This window comes from Gymnoscopelus microlampas (genome assembly GCF_963454915.1).
Source record: "Gymnoscopelus microlampas genome assembly, chromosome: 17".
Classification (NCBI taxonomy): Eukaryota; Metazoa; Chordata; class Actinopteri; order Myctophiformes; family Myctophidae; genus Gymnoscopelus; species Gymnoscopelus microlampas.
In genome coordinates this window covers 3,394,027-3,415,875 of record NC_139954.1, presented here as the reverse complement: position 1 = coordinate 3,415,875, position 21,849 = coordinate 3,394,027, and positions in this window count along the sequence as shown.

Here is a 21,849-nt window from a genome sequence, read left to right as displayed (position 1 = left end):
TGATCCAAGTCTTAACACCTTACATTAAAGCCTCACTATGTAACATTTTTAATGAACAAAATGTATTTTTGTCCAATCTGTATAGAGTATGTTAAGACAATCTAACTCATACAATTAGGGTGGTTGTATTTTGTCTCCCTGCTCTTTTATTGAGACGTTTAGATTATGTCAAAGGTCATGTTTCACCTATAGACACAGGATCTGACACAAATTTTGACCTGATGATCAAGATTCAAATTAACCCCCAAGCAAGCAGGCCAGATCTACTAGCTCAATGGTAAAAAAAAAAAAAGTATATCATGTTCAACTTTTCTCTTTTCAGCCAGATGCTGTTTTGCATGAATGAATACAAGTGACACACAGGTCAATCAAGATTCAGATGCATGAAAAGACGTATGCATGCATACATGCACAATGTTTTTTAGACCTTTTTGCTGATATTTTTTATATGACAGCCGGAATGTAGACGACACCCGGGAGCAGTTACAATAGCAATAGCTTTTGCAACCAAAAAACAAAACGTAACCCAAAGAACCTCCAGTTCTGAAGGTTAGAGAAACACCAAACACAATTTAACAGTTATTCATCCCATAGGGTGCTCTTTAAGAATGTACCTACATTTAGCTCTAGTAACCTTTTCCCGGGTCAAAGGGGAAGGTTAAAGGAGAATCTGCAGGCCCGATGTCTACCGGCAAAAAAATTCCAGGTGGCCAAAGAGCGTTGACCCCAAATTGGTCAGATTCTGAACGGCCACAAATCAGGCACACTGGTGTGAGTTTCGTGTCACTAGTTTCGTGTCACTAGTCAACCAAAATGAAGCCTTAATTGGTTGAGGTTTGTGGACATGCACGCGGGCAAAGTCCCTTCAAGTTATGTCCAATAACCAGTAGAAATAATTTGGTCCCTGTGGTGGACATGAGGCTAACAGGACTGTGTGAGCAGATAATGTACCTTCAAGTTGCATCCACTGTGACTTTAAATTTCACCCCAACATAGCCGGACTACCACCAGCCACGTGATATTTTTATACAACTAGATTCTGACAAGTCCTGGAAAAGACGCGCTGTGATTGGCCAGTAGTCACTTTGAGTGGCAGCTGGGGCAAACACTCAACCCAAAACACAATTCTGTGCCTATCGGTACATAACTCGGACGGTGCTGAGCCGGCTCAAGTGAACTTTGCAATGTTCGGCACGGCGACTCACTCGCTTTAGCTCGCTTGGCGGTGCCTCTCGTGGCTCAAGTTTGCTTGAGACGGCGCGCCTCCGTCGCGGTCCAAAACTATACTTTATCGGCAAAAAAGATTCAGTCGGTTGTGGGAAAAAAAGAGTGCCGGCAGTGGGATTAGATCACGGAGGGTTGGGATCGGCAGTCCATTGCTCAGCAACCCTACATTGCCTCCAATGATTCGATCGGCGCTAGCTTGCCACCATTGGTGTGTGAATGTGGGAAAAGTGAGGACGCTGGCGTTGACTGTTCGCCACTTCACCTCCCAATGTCCCCCCCCCCTGTATGAATGAATGAACCATTGTAAAGCGCTTAGAGCCGGGCCCGGCGCCACGGGGGTGCCTGAGGGGGCCTGGCACCCTCAGTTGCAAATTCTGCCCCCTCACTTTATGCTTGACCAACCTTGGGGGGGCACCAAACGGCATGGAGAAAGTGAAATAAGACAGAACTATCGCGTGAAATGCGCCGGTGAAGTGTAATTTTTTTCCGTGCTGCGGAAAAATTAAAATTCTGATTCTGGGAAGTCTACTGAAGACGAATGCAGTAATTTCAAAATCCAGCAGAGACAAAAGTCCTTAAATTCTTGATATACTCTTCATTAGTATCACTATGGTTATTAGGTTGACTTTGTAATTGTCTTTTTAATGTGGCTGTTAACATTCAAGTCTGAGTCCAACTCCACCATGGCTTTTGGCTTGGTGAGTTTTGCAATTTGTTAATCAGAGTATTACCCGGTCCAAAAAAGTGCCCAATCTTCCCCCAAAAAAAGATTTCACCTCAGGTGCCAGTCTTCTGAGAAAAATTGGAGGCCAGATTTCTTGGGTGGCCACTCTCCTAAGGGAAAACAAGAGTGAAGCCTAGGGCATCTTCAACTCAGTTGTGTCCCAAATGACAGTCCCTTAGCTGAGTTACGTCATCTGCCAGGCAGCTCCACAAAGACACAAACAGTGTTGTTATTTAATTAACACAGGCCTTAGAGGCCATTCAAAGACCACAAGGTTGAAACAGTACAATAACACCAATTAAATATGACATGGGTCAATGCCTTGATAAATCAGCTGTTAAGATTTAATTGTTTATTTGATGAGATTGTCAATAGTGTAAGTGTAATACCTTTAATACAGATGCCCACTTTCCCTATAATGATGTCGTATGTAGAGTAGAATTATGTGAACCTTCTCCAAAAAGAGCAGATCTACAAGTTAACATTGTGACAACGCGTCAGATCGCATCGCGACACGTTCCTTGTTCAGTCCTTTTAAATCGGCTATTTTAGGTGATTTGGTGTGGAGTGATTGCACCATTGAAGTGCATTCCGGTTAATGTAAGGTGATTTCAAACGTATCAGTTTGTACCATCCATTTGTAACTACATTGTAATGATATTTGTATTATTAATGTCATACGTTGATTACAGATTCATTGATAGCAGAGCAATTGAAACAATACCTCCACAACTAAAATGGATGAGGAGAATGACGTATAGTAGTAGCCTACAAGCTAGTAGCCTTCCTTCTCATTATCACGGCAAGTTCAAGAATCAAGTTCAAGCGCTCAGCTTTGCTGGTCGGAGTGCAGGCAGAACGTAGAAACAAGGGCTACGTGGCGCGGCAAAAACAAGGGCTACGTAGCGAAGGCCCGCTGCTCCGAAAGCCCACCAGTCCGACAACCGTCCCTGGGCGCGGAGGTGGACCGGGGACCCCCGGGGGTCCCTGGTCCGCTTCGCAGCGGTTTGGTCGGTCGCAGGAGTACGCGACGAACGTAGGGTTTGAGAAACGGAGTCTCCGGAGCGCGCCTTCGCGTCCCCACGGCAAACGGATCTCCTCGCCAAGCCCCGTGATGGGGCTCGAGGCGAGGCCGACCGCGGGAACCCTCGGGCGGTCCGTGACAGGGCAACTAGGGCAGACGGGGCGCCTCGGTCTCGCTAGGCCGCGGAGGAGTGCGGAGGACAGGCCAACGGGGCCTCTCCGCACATGGTCCCTCCGCGCCTGGTCGGGCCCGCAGGCTGCAAGCAGCGTCCACCGAGCACCAGAGGTGCCGGCGGGCCCTTGCAAGAGGCGGGCTATGAATGCCATTCAGTCAGAATAGTGTGGGTTCCACGGCCTTCGGGCGGCCTGGTTCCTGGGCCACAGTGCTTCGACTAGCGGCCGCCGGCAGGCCCGCAATCCGGGGCGGCCTGCTGCGTTCCGTCCCCAGCGTCCGCACGCTGGTCCATATATCCGGGCTGGGAAAAGTTGGCAATTGGCCCGAGAGAGAATTTCAAAGGAGGGGGCCACGGCGGAGCCCAGATTCTCCTGGGCTCGCCGAGGACCTATGCGATAGAGACGGCGGCTGGGAACACCCAGGGCCGTCAGTGACGGTGGGTGACGGCCCGTCACCCACCGTTGAAACGGTCTCATGTGTAGCCTTCCCATTCGTAGGGGTGTCCACCCTACCTTGTCTGGACTGTTGTGGTGCGACGGTGCCATCTGGTGGATGAACGGAGGATAGCTCGCTCCATGGCCTCATCCGCGAGAGGGGTCGCAGACGTGATCCGCCAGGTCCACGTCGTAGAGTGGTGTTTATTTATTTTTTTGTCCGAAGAGTTCCCGAAGAGTACTTAAATGTTAGTGTCACCACTGCTTCTCTTAAATCCATAACGTATTTCCTGGCCTACAGTGGGTAAATAGTTCAATGCAGTCGCGTAACAAGGCAACAGTAGCCCCGACACGAGGTGGTCACAGCGGGCCCACATGCTCATGCTCGCGCGCGCGCGCATGTGCTCTCGGACGAAAATGTTGCGGTTATTTGTGGTTTCTGATACTTTTTTTGTGGGTTTGTGACGGATTTTGGGTACATAAACAACGGTTTTGTAACAACTACTTAACAATTACAATGTTAAGGGCCCACCCAGGTTTATTTTTTAATTCATAATTATTTTTTTTCTATATATAATTGTTTTATTTATTTATTTCTGGGTGGGCCCCAACTTAACCGTGTTGTCTGCGTGACGGTAGTGACGCCCCTGGTTCAATGTAACCATGGTAAGACATGACAGTGCCATTGACACATTACAGGACACACACAAGTTTGATGAAAGCATTGTTAACATATTCTGTCCTGCCTCCTGCCTCTGTCCAGATGGGTGTTGTGAAACATTACGTAGTGGCAGACATTGGCTCAGGGGATGGCACAGCGCCGCGTATAAAGCTTAGCAACTGGACAATGGATTTAGAGAGGAGGGGAGGGTGTTAGACCGAGGAGGACAGTCATGAGGGCTTCTCTAGACACACGCCTGCTTTCATACCTGTACTTGTATTTGATATCGTTCTCTTCATTCTCTCCTTTGTCTTCCTCGCCTTCCTCTTCTTGTGAGTTACAGGCACCGTTTCATCTCAACAGATTTCACAAGGCTGGCGACGTGGTTGTGGGGGGGTTGTTTAACATCCACTTCTCCTCTGTGTTTCCTGAGCTGACTTTCACCTCCAAGCAACAGGAGGCCAGTTGCTATGGGTGAGAATCACAAATACAGCAGCATGCAAGAAAACAGGGACATTGCTGTGATATATGTATAGTAGCAGCATTAGTTGATGTTGTATATTTCTACAAATATACATATCCTCTCGGGTGGAACCCTTGTATGTCCAAAACCGTTACTTTTCGGGAAATGGAAAAGGGAACTTGTGTTCTGAGTGATCCAATGTAGTTATAATGTATTCACAAGCTCTTGCTAATACTTTTCATCGGTTTAATATTTATATAACCCACAGACACTTAAAGGGATAGTTCACCCCAAAAACATATTTTTTTCTATCCATTAGTCACCCCATGAGTCTATTTATATTATTTTTTATAATATTTGTTTAGTTTTTGTCGCATTCCTAAGCCAATAATTTGATGACCAGCCGACCGGCAGGCAGCGGTTCCGGTAGGAGACACAAAGGAGACTCTTTGTGTCTCCTACCGGAACCGCTGCCGGTCATCAAATTATTGGTTTAGGAATGAGACAAAAACAAAAAAATATCCATGAATTCAAGTCTCCATGGGGTGACTAATCCATAGAAAAAAAGTCATTTTGCGGGTGAACTATCCCTTTAAACACTTTCAGTTAAAATAAAATTGCAACAACAGCAGATCTTCAAGCTCACAATCTGTCACATTTGACATTTGTAGATTGGCTATTTGTGTGACTTGTGAGACTTTAGTATGACAAAGTAAGTATTAACATCAAGGTCGAAATATGAAGATGCAAGGTTTCTGCCCGACAGCAACGACATTGAAGGTGACAGTGTCATTTTGTGTCAGTTTTTGGATTGAAGGCTTCAGATGGGCTCAGACAATGGCTTTTGCCATTAATGAGATCAACAGAAACCCCAGCCTACTACCCAATGTGACTCTGGGTTATAGTATCTATGATACCTGTGTCACGCTTGGAGTTACATTCCGTGCAGCAATGTCATTGATCAGTGGGAGAGAGGAGCAGTTTCAATTGGATGAGAGCTGTGTCGGGTCTCCTCCAGTGCTTGGAATTGTGGGTCCTTCTACCTCGACAAGTTCTATTGCCATCTCTAGAATACTAGGTTTGTACAGAGTGCCCGTGGTAAGTTTCCTACTAGAATCCCCTTTTTTATGATACTCCAAAATGTTAATTTTTCAGGAAATGAAAATAAAAGTGGCGTTAGGAGGTTTCGTTCATAATTGATAAGAACAGCTGAATGGACCTCCAAGCTCACAATGAGGTTGGAGGTCAAAAGGGTGTGGAGCCTGGAGTCAGCAAAACCATCCGGTGAAGTTAGCTGGTTTAGCAGGAAGTTTGAGGATCCAATGGAGTTAGCTGGTTTTGTCAGAAGCACTTTTTAATGCTTTTCATTGGTTACATTTAGTTTTACCAACACACAGACGTTAAGGGTGTTCAATGGCCCTGATTTATGGAAAAAAAATGCAAAAGCATCAAAATTGAGTTAGCTGGTTTCTGCCCGACAGCAACGAGGAGAGTAAACTATTTGGTGTGATATTCAGGATGTTAAATGTATAATAGAATTCTACAGTAACATTAAACCTTATGTATAAATCACTGTGCTCTGTAGGCCTGCATTATAAGATTAGAACAGTGTTGTAATGTCCCCAGTCTAGTAAGAACCCACACGTAATTCTGAATGGATTTCTGTCATTCAAATGTCTCTGTAATCCTTAACGAGTGATTGTTAATCCCTTGAGTCAGTTCCATTTTTATTGGTTGTCGGCTTTTGGCTGCTTTTTATTTTATTTTATTTTTCCTCCAAACTCCCTGCTCAGCTCACATGTTCTGCTTGCAGGGTAAATTTGTAAAACTAAATACCTGAATGAATAAATAGTAATAATAATAATAGTAATAATAATAAGGGTAATAATAATAATAATAATAATAACTAGAAAAAGTGCTCCTCGGAGCACAGGTCTCCGCCAGGTCAGGTAAGCTATTGTGGCCTCCTGGTGGCGCTATAATAGGCCAACGTGAAAAGGGTGCCATTTCTTCTTAGGCCTTGCACGACAATCGGACACTGACTGCATTCATGATTTGAGGCATTTTGTTAAAAAAACATGTGTTTCGCTAAATTAGACCTATTGGTGGCGCTATAACAGGCCAATGTTAAAAGGGTGGCATTTGTTCCTCAACATAGTGTGAATGTGCGTGCAAAGTTTGAGCGCAATTGGACGGTGCGTTCATGATTTGCGGAATTTTGTTCAAAACAAGCCAATAATGCAAACTTTAGATGTCAATCTTAGCCAATCAGTATAGAATATGAAAAATCAAACAGATCCGTCATGATCACATGACTATAGAGATCATGTGTACCGATTTGCGTGAAATTTGGATAAAATTGGAAGGAGAAGTATAAAATAATGTGTTTTACATAAGTCGGCCCCCTGGTGGCACTATAGAAGGCAGATGTGAAAAATGCAGGGCATCGGTTTTTCCTTGACCTCTAGGGAGTGTGCATACAAAGTTGTACACAGATCGGTGCAGTTATAGGTAAAAACACGAATCGGCCTGTTATAGCGCCACCATGAGGCTGATTTGAACATTTTCAAATGGTAGTTCTTCCTCGGCCTAATGGGAATGAGTGTGCAAAATTTCACGGAAATCACATGCTGTGTTCATGATTTGAGGCATTTTTTTCAAAACGGAGCACTCCTGCAAACTTTGGAAGGCATTTTTAGCCAATCAGGATGGAATATGAGAAATCTGAAAGACCCGTTTCGTTTAATGACTATAGAGATACTGTGTACCGATTTGCGTGATTTTTGGACAAAATCTGTAGGAGTACTGTCCAAAAATATGTTTTGCACAAATCGGACTCCTGGTGGCGCTATAAAAGGCCCATGAGAAAAAATTGGGGCAAAGGTTCTGAATTGGCATCCAGGGAATGTGTGTGCACAGTTTCGCTGCGATCAAGACAACGGTGCCAGAGATTAGCTGGTCACAGACGGACGGACACACACACACACACACACACACACACACACACACACACACGGACACACGGACGGACGGACGGGGTGGAAAACATACTCTCTCGCCATGCCTTTCGGCCTGGCGGAGACAGTCACAGACGGACGGACACACACACACACACACACACACACACACACACACACACACACACGGACACACGGACGGACGGACGGGGTGGAAAACATACTCTCTCGCCATGCCTTTCGGCCTGGCGGAGACAATAAACAAAAAATATTTGTATTACAGAACAGATGTGTTGTGTCTTTTCAGATAAGTTACTATGCTGCTTGCTCCTGTCTGAGTGACGTGGATCAGTTCCCATCCTTCTTTAGAACGATGCCAAGTTTTGACTTCCAGGTGAGTTTCTATAGAGTAGACAATAGATGTGTTGGTGTCTAGTAGTTCATGTTCCACACACTTGACAAAATCATTCCTCTGGTGCCATTCTCAACCTGTGAGCCGGGACCCAGGATATGATATATCCCTAGTCAAAAAAATAGGATTCCAATAGAAAAAAATCCAATTAAAAATCCTATAACATTTTGGAACAAATCCTAATGGATTTTTTCTTATAGGATTATCCTATAAAAGAGAGAGGGGGGGGGTGTAAGAGAGGGGGTGTAAGCGAACGATATCAGTCATGTATCAGTCATCTAGCCTACTATATAATGACACATCTAGTTAGTAGCCTACAAGCACAAACATTAGCCTACCGCGAGTGAGTTTGATCTATACTTCGCCGTACAGCGGGTCGCATGTCGAAAATAGCCGATCTACAAGCTCGCAACGGGTCGCTTCCACGATGCGTTGTAAGCTTGTAGATGCTTTTTTCGGCACACGCCACCATCGTACGACGAAGTATACATTCAGCTGAGCATACGTGCTCTGCGCAAGTCAGGTTACCTCTCTGCAACTTCACAAATTATGTGTGTGTTAAGACCTGAGGCCGATTCTAAAAATGCCCTCTAAATCCCTGGCTCCCCGAGAGTTAGTGTCGAAGTGTCCTTGAGCAAGACGCTGAACCCCTAATTACTCCCGATGAGCAGGTTGGTGCTTTGCATGGTTTCCTCCGCCATGTGTGTGTGAATGGGTGAATGTAATGCACAATCTATGTAAAGCGCTTTGGATAAAAAGCGCTATATAAATGCACCATTTACCATTTTTACGTATTGGGGTTCCAGTTTCTAAATGGGTTAAGTGGACAGGTGCGTGGGCTGTGAACGCTTTCGAGGTTTTTGGCCATGGGCCATATTTCTGGTACAACTCAAGGTGGCAAAGGTTACTTGCAATCTGTGAAAAGAAACAGCTTTTGTGTTTTTTGTCTCCGATGTTTCTTGATGCCAAAGAAAAGATACATGCGCCAGTGTCTAATGGGGGTGGGGAGTAACTTTCCCGGCTGATAATTTAGCTGTGACTCAGGGAGCGTTATCATTGTAATGAGTGAAGTTACTAAGACAGTGTGCTTGTCACTTTAAGAGCTGCATGTGTTGTATGACGTAGACGGAAGTACGTCAGATGTTATGTGTGTTGCCGGTTCTGGAGGGAACGTTAATAAACAGACAACTGCTGATACACAACAAGAGAACTCGTGGAGTCGCCTCATTATAATTATGTGAACTTTATATGTCCTGTAAGATATACTTCTACAGACATTACATGGTGTCAGAAGTGCTTGTGTGTCGGCGCAGAGAAAAAAGAAAAGAAAAGAAAAAGACGGAAAAATGCCGAAGTTTAATCCACCGAGTGAATTCAAGTTCGACTGCCCAGCGGAATGGCCGGAGTGGAAACAGAGATTTTCTCGCTTCAGGTTGGCCACAAAGCTCAATAAAGATGACGGGGAGGTTCAAGTGAGTTCATCTACGCGATGGGCAGCGAGGCTGAAAAAATATTCAGTTCCTGTGCATTTGCTGAAGAAGGGGATAAGAATAAATATGACGTTGTGCTGAAAAAGTTCGATGAATACTTTGTTCCCCAACGCAACATTATACATGAGAGAGCCTGTTTCTACCAACGAGAACAGCAACAGGGTGAAACGGCGGAGATATACATCAGGAGATTGTACGAATTGGCTGAACACTGTGATTTTGGAGCCAAAAGGGACGAGCATATCCGCGATCGCCTTGTAGTAGGCATACGGGACAAGGAGCTCTCCCGACGGTTCCAACTCACAGCAGAGTTGACGCTGGCGAAAGTCATCGCGGAGGCGCGCCAGGCGGAGGAGATAACGAGGCAGGTTAATCTCCAAGCCAACCGGCCAGACGCACCGCTGGCTAACGTTGATGAGTTCAGGCGGCGCGAGGGCCATCAAAAGAAAAACGAATGGCAACGACGTGAAAACAGCAGCCATGCAGCCCACAAAAAGGAGGAATGTGGGAGATGTGCCCACAGCACTCTGATGAGAGACACTGCCCTGCATTAAAAAGTAAGTGCAACAATTGTCACAAAAGGGGACATTGGGAAAGGGCATGTCTTTCAAAGGGAGTGAGAGAGGTTGAAGAGGAGCAGCCATACTTCCTAGGAGAAGTTGGCACTGAGACTAAGCAGGATGACTGGACTGTTAGTCTAATCATAAATAACATGCCAGTAACCTTCAAAATCGACACGGGAGCTGACGCTACAGTTATTGATCAAGAGACATTCAAGTTAATGAGACACAAAATAAAACTGGGACCTCCAGACACACGCTTCATAAGTCCTGGGGGCGACCTCAGCTGCATAGGCCGTTTTGAGGCCACCACCCGCTACAAGGAGAGACAGTATGCCTTTCCTGTGTATGTAATAAGAGGGACATGCAACTGCCTGTTAGGCCGCCCTGAGGCTGTAGGGATGGGTCTGGTGAGGCGGGTCGACGAGGTCAGTAGCATCTTCGGATCAGGGGGATTACTGAAAACAGAGCCAGTAAGAATAGCCCTACAAGAGGATGCCCAGCCATACGCGGTCTATGCAGCCAGACGGATACCCCTGCCACTGGTACCGCTGGTTAAAAGAGAATTACAGCGCATGGAGGATGAGGGCATAATTGAAAAGGTTACACAGCCGACAGAGTGGTGCGCCGCTATGGTGCCGGTGCTCAAACCCAACAAGAGGGAGGTCCGCTGCTGCGCAGACCTCAGGAGGCTGAACCGTGCAGTGAAACGGGAAAAGTATGTACTGCCCACTGTGGAAGAAATAATGCCAAGACTCGTCGGTTCCAAAGTGTTCACGTCACTGGACGCCGCAAGCGGATTCTACCAGATTCCACTGCATGAGGACAGCATGAGGCTCACCACATTCATCACTCCATTTGGGAGGTACACTTTCCGCCGCCTCCCATTTGGAATATCGAGCGCTCCAGAAATTTTCCAAAGGAAAATGGCAGAGACTTTGACAGGACTTGAGGGGGCAGAGGTCTATATGGATGACATTCTTATACATGGAGAAACAGAGGAAATACATGACCAACGCCTGACCGAGGCACTGAAGGTCATTGAAGAGGCAGGCCTCAAACTGAACAAAGCTAAGTGCAAGTTCAAACAGCGACAGATCCGCTTCCTGGGTCACATCATCGACGAGACAGGCGTCAGGCCTGACCCAAACAAAGTGACCGGGATAGAGAACTTTCCTCAACCCCAAAATGTGACCAAACTAAAAAGATATTTAGGGATGGTCAATTACCTTGCAAAGTTTGTGCCAGAGCTGTCCACGGTGGGCCAGCCACTGTACGAGTTACTGAAGGCAAAGTCAGAGTGGCTGTGGGGGCCCGCACAGCTCATAGCATTCAACAAAATGAAAACTGCACTTGCAACCGCCCCGGTGCTCACCTTCTACGATGTCACCAAGCCTACCATCGTGTCAGCAGACGCCAGCAGCTACGGGTTGGGAGGTGTCCTGCTCCAGCAGCACGGGGAGGATTGGAAGCCGGTAGCTTACTGTTCCAGGCGCCTAACCGATGCAGAGAAGAGGTACGCTCAAATTGAAAAGGAGTGTTTAGCCAGTGTGTGGGCCTGTGAACGGTTCGACAAATACCTGTTTGGGCTAGACAGCTTCAGATTAATCACTGACCACAAACCCCTGATACCTCTCATGAACAGTAAAGACTTGGACAATGTACCCTTGAGGTGCCAGAGGTTACTGATGAGACTAATGCGTTTCAATGCCATAGCTGAGTATGCACCAGGCAAAACACTAGCCGTGGCGGATGCTCTTTCCAGAGGCCCAGATCAATGCTGTGGGGACGGAGTTTCCCACGATGATGTAGCTGCACACATTGATGCTGTAGTGAGTCAGATGCCAGCTACCCCCCAGAGAGTGAGGGAGATTAAACAGCACACAGAGAATGATCAGCAGCTCCAGACAGTGTTAGGCTTCATCAGGAACGGGTGGCCTGAGTACATAGAGAAGGTGCCAGTGACAGTCAGACAATTTTACCAGGTGCGGGGAGAACTCTCTGAGCTAGATGGCCTAGTCATTAGGGGGAGTCGCATTGTCATTCCCACAGAGATGAGGGAGCTCATCTTAGAGAAGATTCATGATGGGCATCAAGGTCTAGCTAAGTGCAGAGACAGAGCTTACCAATCAGTGTGGTGGCCAAAAATGTCAGGGGACATAGTGACAAAAGTACAGCAATGTGAATTCTGTAGAGAAAACAAAAACACACAGAGAAAAGAGCCCCTAATGTCAAGTGAACTTCCATCCAGGCCATGGGAGAAAATTGCCATAGACCTTTGTGAGTTTAAGAAGCAGAACTACCTGGTAGTGTCTGATTACTACTCCAGATATTTAGAGATTCTAAATGTGCCAACTACTACAAGCAGTCAGATAGTGGCTAAGCTGAAAGCTACATTTGCACGTCACGGTGTCCCAGAAATTATTTTTTCTGATAACGCAGCCAACCTAGTCTCAGCTGAGATGAGGAAGTTTAGTGAGGATTATGATTTTGTCCATGTGACATCAAGCCCACATTTTCCCCAGAGTAATGGTCATGCAGAGAGGGCAGTCCAGATAGGGATATTGAAGCAGGAGGACCCCCTCCTAGCTCTGATGACATACAGAGCCACGCCATGCTCTTCCACTGGAGCCAGTCCAGCTGAACTCCTGATGGGCAGGAAGCTCAGAACCACCTTGCCCACACTGCAGGACAACTTGAAACCGAACTGGCCTGACGAGGACGTCATCAAACAGGCCGATGCAGCAGCCAAGCAAAAGCAAGCCTATTACTACAACTGCAGAAACGGAGTGAGGATTCTACCCCCACTGAGCCCGGGAGACACGGTGCTCACAAAATTGGATGGACAGAAGAAATGGTCAATGCCAGCTGTTGTTCACAGCACTTGCCCTGCTCCAAGGTCTTACATAGTGGAGACAGGCCAAGGTGATCGCTACAGAAGGAACAGGCGCCACCTGATGGCCATGCCCAACACACACACTCCTGTTAGTGAGGACCAGGTCACTCCTGAGGAGGTCACATACACAGAACTGCCCCATGCTACAGACACACCTGTCACCCCTACACAAGGGACCGAGACTGTTACTCGCTCTGGCAGAGTGTGCAAACCTGTACAAAGACTGGATTTGTGAGACTTGTGGGGGGCCTGAAAAAAAAGAAGAAAAAATAAAAAGAAAAGGGGGGATGACATGTGAAATATTGATGTTGTTGTTGCAATATCAATATTGTGGTTACAAAAGAGTTTTGAAAAAGAATTGGGAGTTAATCATCTTTGAGGGGGAGATGTAATGAGTGAAGTTACTAAGACAGTGTGCTTGTCACTTTAAGAGCTGCATGTGTTGTATGACGTAGACGGAAGTACGTCAGATGTTACTGTATGTGTGTTGCCGGTTCTGGAGGGAACGTTAATAAACAGACTACTGCTGATACACAACAAGAGAACTCGTGGAGTCGCCTCATTATAATTATGTGAACTTTATATGTCCTGTAAGATATATTTCTACAGACATTACAATCATACCAAAATATAATCTATAGAAATCTTTCAAAAGATTTTAAGTAACCTTTGCCACCTTGAGCGGTGCCGACATCAGAAAAGGTAGGGAACTACTGCTGGAGCTGCAGGGCTCTGTTGACAGCGTCAAAAGAGAATGATTAGACCTTTTTGTGGAATCTGTGCAGGAGATTCACTGATTTGCCACAATGTGAATAATCTAACCTACCTATCCCTCCATGCTTTATCCACTCAGGTGCGAGCTATGATCCAGATCATGAGGTGGTTTGAGTGGACTTGGGTAGGAGTGTTGTTTAGTGATGATGATGGTGGCCGTGATGCTTCCCTATTATTCCATTTTGACCTGGTCCAGTCTGGTTTGGGTTGTGTGGCTTATTCAGAGGCTCTGCCCTGGGCCAATGACCTGGCTAAGCTTCAGAGGATTGTCACTGTGATGAAGACGTCCACAGCGCGTGTGGTCATTGCCTTTGGACATGGCAGCTATATGTATAATGTCATGGAGGAGGTTTGTGTTACGATGAATGCAAATTTAGGGATTCATAATTCGAAGGAATCTAAAATGAGAATGTATTGAAGTAAAGACATCCCTTCATATATGAACATAAGTGTGAACAACTGTTTGTGTGTGTGCGTGTGCGTGTGCGTGTGCGTGCGTGTCTGAGAGAGAGAGAGAGAGAGAGAGAGAGAGAGAGAGAGAGAGAGAGAGAGAGAGAGACAGTGGGGGAATTGTTTTTTACAAGCTCCCATAGTTATTTTATTTTATTTCAACATGCACATAATGCTTTATGAGTATGTAAAAATAAATACTATTTTCTTAGTCTCTGTCTAAGGAGTCTTCCTTAATAGAGTGAGTCTTTTTCTGCCAGTATTTATCTGTGATTCCCATAGCTCTTGTTTCAATCAATCAATCAATCAATCAATCAATCAATCAATCAACACACCCGGCAGGTGGTAAAGCAGAATGTGACAGGTCTGCAATGGATATTACCTGCCACTTCTGCTTGGTGGGGAGACCCTAATCTCCAGTCTCCCCATTACGTGCCGTACCTGAGAGGCACCCTGGGTTTTGCCATTCGCCGTGGAGAGATACCAGGCCTCAAGGACTTCTTGTTAAAAATACATCCTGGCAATGATGCTGACAATAGCCATGAAGATAACATAGTGAGTATTTTGTTTAATTTTGTATTTAAGCCGCAATTTCAGAATTACATTTGTTATCTTATTCATGCTTAGGTCTTCATTATGTTTCTTCAGGTGAGGCAATTTTGGGAGCACACATTTGGGTGTAAATTTGCACCCCTTCCATCAGATTGGGTGGATGCTGGTGGAGTGGTGTGTACTGGACAAGAGGACCTTGGGACAGTAGAAACTACACTTTTGGATGTGTTTCGCCTCAGGGCAGACTATAATGTTTACAAGGCTGTGTATGCTCTGGCCCATGCTCTCCATGACATGTTGCAATGTGTGCCAGGAAGAGGGCCTTTCACTGGGCACAGCTGTGCCAGTTTGCAGACAATACAGCCATGGCAGGTGGGATATTCATTCACAGTTTATCTGTTAATGTTTGTTGTTACATTTAGAATAATAATGACATTGTAATTATAACATTGGTGAGAAACCAGAAAAAAAATGACATAGTAGTAGGATTGTTTGTGTATCATCAGATTGCCAGCTCAGTGTCGTGTAGCCATACCCTCGTCTCTGGTCCTACGTCGAAGAGGACGATTTCTAAAGTTAGTCTGTATAGGGTCACGCAGTAAATATGTTCAGAGGGTGGTCTGTGTAGGGGGCAGGTGGTAATTATATGTTCGATATTATGCTCAGAATCACCACTTCTTCATAGATGATTTGACTTTTGACACCATCTCTCGGGTCCCAGATGTAGCAATGGATACGTGTAGGCCCTGCCATCTCGGACTTCTACTTCCAAGATGCCACCAGACATACGTTAACAGACAGGTCCTCATGGATAGAATGGAGAATTTCTTGTGCCGACTTATAGGGATACAATCAGGAGTCGGAATAGTTATTTAACATCTATAACAATGATTACTATTGGAATATAGAGATATTTAACACTTATTTTAACTTTCAGCACTTTCAATGTCCTTTGATGACTGTAAAATCCAAAGCGGGATGCACACTGTCTGTCACAGACAGGGCAAGTGAAAACCTGTTCCGGTGGGGCAGGTGTAGACTTGGCGAACTTCCATCTTTGAATTCTTGCCAGGCGATGTTTCATTCTGTCTTCCTCTGCCAGTTGGACTCCTTGTTGGCAGATTCCACGCCAGGAGGAGCCAGTTGGTGCTTCAGCCTATTTTTCTGTCCCCCTGCGGAGCGTTGGCCTAGGTGGAGTTGGCCATACAAGTTCTTACGAGGCAGGCTACTGGCTGGCATTCTTATGACATGTCCAAGCCATTGGTGATGGTGATGCATGAGGGTGGCCTCTATGCTCCTGCAGCTGGCTCTCAGAAGGACTTCTGAGTTCCGTATACGGTCTCAGGTCACTTTTAAGATGCGTTGGCGGCATTTGATGTGGAATGCCTCAAGCATTTTCAGATGGTGAACATAGATGGTCCATGGCTCACAGCCGTATAGAAGGGTCGAAATACATATTGCCCTGTAGACTGGTATTTTTCATAGCTCATAGCTCATAGCTCGAGTGATGTGAACATTTCTCAGGTCCATGCCTCTGACAATGATGTAATCTAGAAGGTGCCAGTGATTGGATCGAGGATGCATCCAGGAGGTTTTGTATTTATTTTTCTGAAATATGGTGTTGGTGATGGTGAGATTATGTTCAACACAGAGACTTAGGAGTCTTAGCTCATTTGCTTTGGAATGGCCAATGCCATGTTTTCCAAACACGCCTTTCCAGATGTCACTATTATTCCCCACTCTTGCATTAAAGTCACTCAATAACAGGATTTTGTCGCTTTTGGGACTTTGTAGAGAGCCTCCTCCAATGCCTCATAAAAGTGATCTTTCACGTCTTCTTCTTATGTCAGAGTGGGTGCATAGACACTGAAGAGGGTGACGTGTTGCTTTCCAGCAAGGGGAATGCAGATGGACATAAGCCTTTCATTTATGCCAGTTGGTGTCTCTGTGAGACTTGGCAGAAGGTTGTTTTTGATGGCCAGGCCTACGCCATGCAGTGCTGTCCTCCTATGGGCTAATCTTTCCAAAATAAGGTGTCACTCCTTGAGTGACCCGGGTGAAGGTTGATGTTGTAGTGCTTAAGCTTTGTTGCGATCAGTGCTGATCTTTGATCGGGCCTGTTGGTGTTTTGGCTACAGTCCAAGAGGGTCCTGATGTTCCAAATTGCAAGTCGTAGGGATATGTTTATTTGTTTTGCAGTGTTTTCGACTGCTAGCGGTTTAACCTGATAGGCGCGGTAACCAATCCAGGAAAGTCTGTATCCGATGGCAAGGGGAAACCCAGGACGACCGGCACCTCCTCACAGCTGCAGGATGCTGCCGGAACTCAAGTCTGTCGGAGGGACGCCTATGGTGCACCTAGCACCAGCTTTTGTCGCAGGGTGTGCTTCCCTAGCCTTTTGTCCTCCCAGACTAACCCACAAGGCAGCGGGGCAGTGGTTGGCTGATGCCAGGCCGTGTCCACACTGTGGGCCTGCACATCACACCTCTGGGGACTTGTCAGTGTAGAGTAGGCTACATTGTATACAGTAGGATTTTAAATGGTCTTGCTCTTCATGATTTTGCTCACCACCATTTCTAGCTTGTATATTACCTGGAAAAGGTCAACTTCTCCACATCATTTGGTGATCGTGTCTCATTTGATGAGAATGGTGATCCTTTACCAATCTATGATGTTATGAACTGGGCGTGGCTCCGGGATGGAAGCACAAAGATTCACAATGTAGGTGTGGTCAAGAAGTCAGCCTCTGGAGATGAAGAATTCATCCTTGATGAAGACAGAATCTACTGGAACTTTGAATCCAAAAAGGTTTCTAGCTTTCTAAAATAACTAATGTTGAGCATATGATATGAATGTTATTCAGTTTAGACTGAAATTGATGATTGTTACTTTCCTCTGCAGCCTCCTAGGTCAGTATGCAGTGAGAGCTGTTCTCCTGGAACCCGTGTGGCCAGAAGGAAAGGAGAACCTGTCTGCTGCTTTGACTGCATTGCTTGTTCAGGGGGAGAGATCAGCAATAAGACTGGTTGGTTTACATTACTAGTCCATTCAGAGGGTTGTTCTCATCCAAACTACGAGCAGACTAGAGCCGTGGCACTGCAACTATCAGATCCACAGCCCATGCCAAAAAATATAGTCTTCAATTTGAAATAAATAAGCAAGCAAGCAAGCTTAAACAAGCTTACATTAGCTCAAATTGGCTTAATTAATCTTGAACTGTAACGGTGTACTGTATAACTGTATAAAAGTCATTGTCCGGTGATTATGGTGGTTAAGTTACTGTAGGAGAAGTGAAGCGCGTTGGACATGCTGGCTGTTCATAGGTACTGCAGCTTATTACGCCCAGGGCCCGAGACATGAACGAGCGAAAACTGTTTCGACCAATGGGCTCGACTCACGAGCTTGCGCACAAGCTTGTACACGGTCTTGCACATGGAGGTGGCGCAAAACACGTCACCTCCATGACGCAAACCGTGTCACAGAGGCCCCAAATAGGCCCCGCTTGTCACATTTCCCAACCCGGAAAAAGGGGTGAAAAGGGAGTATGCGTTGGGTGAGCAACTCCATACAAGTGGATGGCTGGGGATTTCCTGTGCCCTCTCTATTATTTTTTAACTCTATGGTTGTTGCTGACATAATTCATGCCACCATTTCATATTTAAAGCTGTTCACCACACACATACGGTACATATTGGTGTTTACATGTAATAATAATTACATTATTGAGTTACATGTAGCCTGCTGCTTGCTATAAACTCTGAGCCAGGTCTCTCTCTCTTTCCGCTGGCATTTTCTCTGGTGTGTGTGTGTGTGTGTGTGTGTGTGTGTGTGTGTGTGTGTGTGTGTGTGTGTGTGTGTGTGTGTGTGTGTGTGTGTGTGTGTGTGCGTGCGTGCGTGCGTGCGTGCGTGTTGAGCCTAGGTACAGCATGCTATAAAGTGGAGAGCACAATTAGCCAATTGGAAACACTTGCTGGTCAGTTAGCCCTGGCACTGCTCCTGTGAGTCATTCCCCTGTCTCCACCACACAGCAGTCTTAATTGAGAGGGAAATGCAATACACAGTTTAAACTTGGGCCAAGTGACTTGGCTTCCTCACTTCCTGCATAATGCTAAAAGTCAAGTTCAGATCGAATGGTCAACTCACTGACGAGATAAATGGTTGAAGACAGACAGACAGACAGACAGACAGACAGACAGACAGACAGACAGACAGACGGAAGGACCTAGGTTTCCACATTTATAGTTGGAAAGGATAATGTGATATAGTAGAATTATAGTAGGATGTAACAAAGTAGAGCCCAAAAAAACAGCCGTCCTCCAAGTAAAGTGAGTCTAGTCTGTTTGCACATGGACCGTCTGAAATAATTACATTGTATCTTGATAAATTCTTAAGGCAGGGAAAATGCCAAGTTTGTGATGTCACAGAATTTTGAAACTCAAACGCCATTAAAAAATTGCCGAATCAATGAATTGTTTTTAGTGATCTCTGTCCAAACACATAGGGGAGGCTCCTCTATAGTCGACAAGGGAGTTGACAGCGTCCGTTGCATATCAGCTCCTACTGAGTCGGACATCTGCGTTCATACATACAGCCCTGGACGTTTAAAGTCTGGAAAACTTCCATGTTACAGAGAATGTGTGAAAGTCACTCTGGTTAGCTGTACTGTACGATAATACTTCACTTGTCTGTCCCTGTGACCTTGCTGTCTTTGTTAGACTCTGCAGAGTGCACCAGTTGTCCAGAGGACTTCTGGTCCAATCCCCAGCGTGATCTGTGTGTCCCTAAGAGCGTGGAGTTCCTCTCCTACCATGAGCCCCTTGGTATCTCCTTGACAACCATCTCATTGCTAGGCACACTTATCTGTGCCATTGTCCTGGGAGTCTTCATCTATCATCGAGACACACCCATGGTTCGCGCCAACAACTCAGAACTCAGCTTCCAACTTTTGCTTTCACTCAAACTATGTTTCTTGTGCTCACTTCTGTTCATTGGCCGTCCCAGACTCTGGACTTGTCAGCTGAGGCATGCAGCATTTGGGATCAGCTTTGTGCTGTGTGTCTCGTGTATCCTGGTAAAGACTATGGTGGTGCTGGCTGTGTTCAAGGCTTCCAAGCCTGGGGGTGCAGACATTATGAAGTGGTTCGGTACTATGCAGCAGAGAGGAACAGTTCTGGCCCTCACTTCCATCCAGGCAACAATCTGCACTGCCTGGCTTGTGTCTGCCTCACCAACTCCTCATAAAAACACACAATACCACAGTGATAAGATAGTCTATGAGTGTGATGTGGGATCAACCGTGGGTTTTGTCGTGTTACTAGGTTATATTGGTTTACTGGCACTCCTCAGCTTCGTCCTAGCATTCATGGCAAGGAATCTTCCAGACAACTTCAATGAAGCCAAGTTTATCACTTTCAGCATGTTGATTTTCTGTGCCGTGTGGATAGCCTTCATCCCAGCATATATCAGTTCTCCAGGCAAATATGCAGATGTAGTGGAAGTATTTGCTATTTTAGCATCCAGTTTTGGCCTTTTGGTGGCACTGTTTGGACCAAAGTGTTATATAATGCTTTTGAAACCTGAGAGAAACACTAAGAAGTCCATCATGGGTCGCGGTGCCACCAAGACGTAGAGTCAGAAATTCTATGATATGTTCTGTGTAATTTATTACAATAAGTTATGTGGATTTGATTACTGATCACCTTGTTAGTAATACCCCTTATGTATCCATCATAAATAAAGTGGGTGAAAAGTTGAAAAGACTAAGTTTGGTCATTTTAGACATACTGTAACGGTCAGATACTATATATTTGACTGTTACTATTTTTTAAATCACGGGTATTGAATGATCTCTTTACAGATAGGCCTACAATTGATTATGTTGAGAGCAGTGCACTTCAACAAATAAACAACAAATAAACACAGCCAGAAATAAAGCACGAAAGTTTGTGGTCAAGGTTAACCCTTTTATCTAAATCAAATGACAGGAAAATAATACATGCATTGCAAAAGTAGCAGATCATGAAGCCCGACGGTAAAGTCCGCGTCTCCCGCACGCTCGCGCGCACGCGCCTATTGTTCCAGTATAGTTCTTGTGGCGTCTCCCAAACGCTCCCCAAAAACAGCACGAAAAAAGGTTAATCCAAAAGAAATCCAAAAGCAAAAGTTATCCTCTCCAGAAGCGGAATAATCCCAAGAAACGGCAGATCTCCACGGAGAAAAGAAACGTAAATCCACGCTGGATACAAACACAAAATAAACGGTCTCACCAATAGAAGAATGTCCTCAGCGTCTCTTCTCTTTAACGGTGAGTATTGACAGATAATGTGGCCTTTGCTATATTCCACTGATAGCTTAGAGGAACCGACAAATACTTAATCAAACTAACCAGGTCTCCCGTGGACTCCCTGACGGTTTGTCTCTGTCATTTCTTTTCCCCCCCGAGGGCCGGCAACTTCCGCACACTATATGGTGCGTCCGTCATTCACAGACCCATCAATCAATGTCAATCAATCCATCACAATACATCAAAATGAAAGCATAAACATATAAACCCCCCAAAACAATAACAAAATGAAAACATAACCATCACAAACGATAGGACCTTACCCTTAAAGGATGGCGTTAATTTAAGGACTATTTTAATTCATAGGCATAAACTTTTAAATGCCATTATAAAACTAAATCCTCTTTTACACATGTGTGGCAGCGCTACAATACTGTAAACAAGACAAAATAGCACTTCCTGATTCTCTGTGGGTCAAAGTACTACAGGTATGTAAGAGGCAAATTATGTATACTAGGTTTAATATAATGCTTTTCAAATCTGAAAGAAACACTAAGAAGTCCATGGGTCACAGTGCCACCAAGAAGCAGAAATTCAATGATAATAAAAAATGTTTGTGTGTGGATTTATTTGATTGCTGATCACCTTTTTAGTAATAGATTGTTTTGAATCAGATTCAAATACACAAATATAGCTGCAAGCAGCAATGAGCGGTTTCGAGAATAATGGCAGACTGGCAGACTGTGACAGAGTGGCAGACTGGCAGAC